Raw genomic sequence first — 1,792 nt, 5'->3', positions numbered from 1 at the left:
AGGATGTGGGGCCCCCTACAGGATAACTCTCGCACACACACCAGATTCCCCTTTAGCTGAACATTGTGTGACGGGGATTCTAGAGTGACGGACAGACAACTGAGCCAATGGCGGAAGACTACAGACTACAACCAGCTGAACCAATCCGGGAGATCCGATCTTCCTAGGGTCAACCTACTTTCTGTGACGTATATAAGGGCTGTGCTGACTGTTTGCTCTCTCTCTGCCTGCTGTTCCAACACGAACTAACGGAAGAGCCGTATTTACGTGTACCAGATATTCTCCCTCTGAAATAAACTGTCGCTTGTCGTACAATTTTAACACCTGGTCTGAATCGATCCTTAACCGGCTCACCCTTCTAATATCCTTTTATCAACAATACCGACTTGCACTTTCAATAGTAATTTGTTTTTATCAATGAAAAACTCCAGTCATTGATTTAACCTCAATATGGCCTTCAATGGAAAAGAGTAGTAAATCGTCATTGAATGAACGCTAAACTGGCCTCAGAATATGGCCATTCTGATGTAAATGATAAAATTCCTCAGATAAGACCGAAAAAGTGTATGGAAATATCAGCAATCATCAGGGTAAGAGTGACAACAGGTCCACATGGGGGAAATCTTAACAAATGGCTTAATGGGTATTTTCAACGCAATCGTGTTATTATTTATTTTTAGGGTTTAACAAGGTTTCTCACCAATGACTTTAGATGTGGCCAGTTCGATTACCCCGCAGACTTTAAGAGTGTCTTCAGAATATGGCCATTTTGACATGAATTTAAAAATGCCTCAGATAGGACCAAAAAAAGTGTCTGGAGCTATCCGTCAGGGTAAGAGTGACAACAGGTTTCCACATGTCAAAATGGGGGAAATCTTAGCAAATGGCAGAATGGATATTCATGAGAATCGTGTTGTCGTATTGTTGGGTGTATCATGGGATCTCACCTGAAATCTGTGGCTTGACTACAAACCTGTAACCTATGCTACTGTGGCCTATAGAGCTATAAGGATGGATAACCAGGTGTGTAAAGGTGTGAGGTGGGATCCTATCCCAAATGGACAACTAATCCCTATGTACTTGTGGAGATCTGAGAGGATATGATTGGTATAAGAAACACAACTAAACTTCAACCTCCGGAGGGGTCAAGAAAATTCAATTTCGTTGTCGGCAGGATTCGAACCTGCGCAGGAAGATCCTAATGGATTTCTAGTCCATCGCCTTAACCACTCGGCCACGACAACAGGCTTGTCAGCAGTGAATGGGCCACCAGGCATAGCCTACAGAAAGTGATAATTTTACAACTGAAAGACAATGCAGTAACTCATTAACTCATTATAATGCAATAAAATGAAATGTTCCCCTCATTCATTTGTTATTAAGTACAGCTTTTTCTTATTTTCCTTGATCTTTGCTCAGCTCCAGAAGGTTTGCATTTGAGAGTGTTTATTATAAATTGTTTTTTCATCATCTTATTATTACTGCTAAGCAGCATGACTCCTGAGAGGCACTAAACAACTGTCAGAAATGAGATTTGAACCCACGCCGCCATGGGAGACTGCGACCTGAACGCAGCGCCTTAGACCGCTCGGCCATCATGACTACAGCACATTACCTGGGTATCGGGTTAAAGAGTATGGGGTAAAAGTAGAAATAGGCACAGCCTTCTAAAATCACCACAGAGACCAGTAAATTTATGCACGATACCGACTTGCACTTTCAATAGTAATTTGTTTTTATCAATGAAAACTCCAGTCATTGATTTAACCTCAATATGGCCTTCAATGGAAAA

The 1,792-nt window shown here is 41.6% G+C and overlaps 1 non-coding gene across 1 annotated transcript; it reads right to left on the bottom strand.

Annotated features, from left to right (window-relative positions):
• Positions 1-1,162: 1,162 nt before the first annotated feature.
• Positions 1,163-1,244, bottom strand: trnas-aga (transfer RNA serine (anticodon AGA)). Its single transcript has one exon. It is a non-coding gene; the product is annotated as a tRNA-Ser (tRNA).
• Positions 1,245-1,792: the final 548 nt, after the last annotated feature.

Source organism: Oncorhynchus nerka, linkage group LG20, assembly GCF_034236695.1.
Source record: "Oncorhynchus nerka isolate Pitt River linkage group LG20, Oner_Uvic_2.0, whole genome shotgun sequence".
NCBI classification, from domain to species: domain Eukaryota; kingdom Metazoa; phylum Chordata; class Actinopteri; order Salmoniformes; family Salmonidae; genus Oncorhynchus; species Oncorhynchus nerka.
This window is presented reverse-complemented; position numbering and strand designations above follow the sequence as displayed.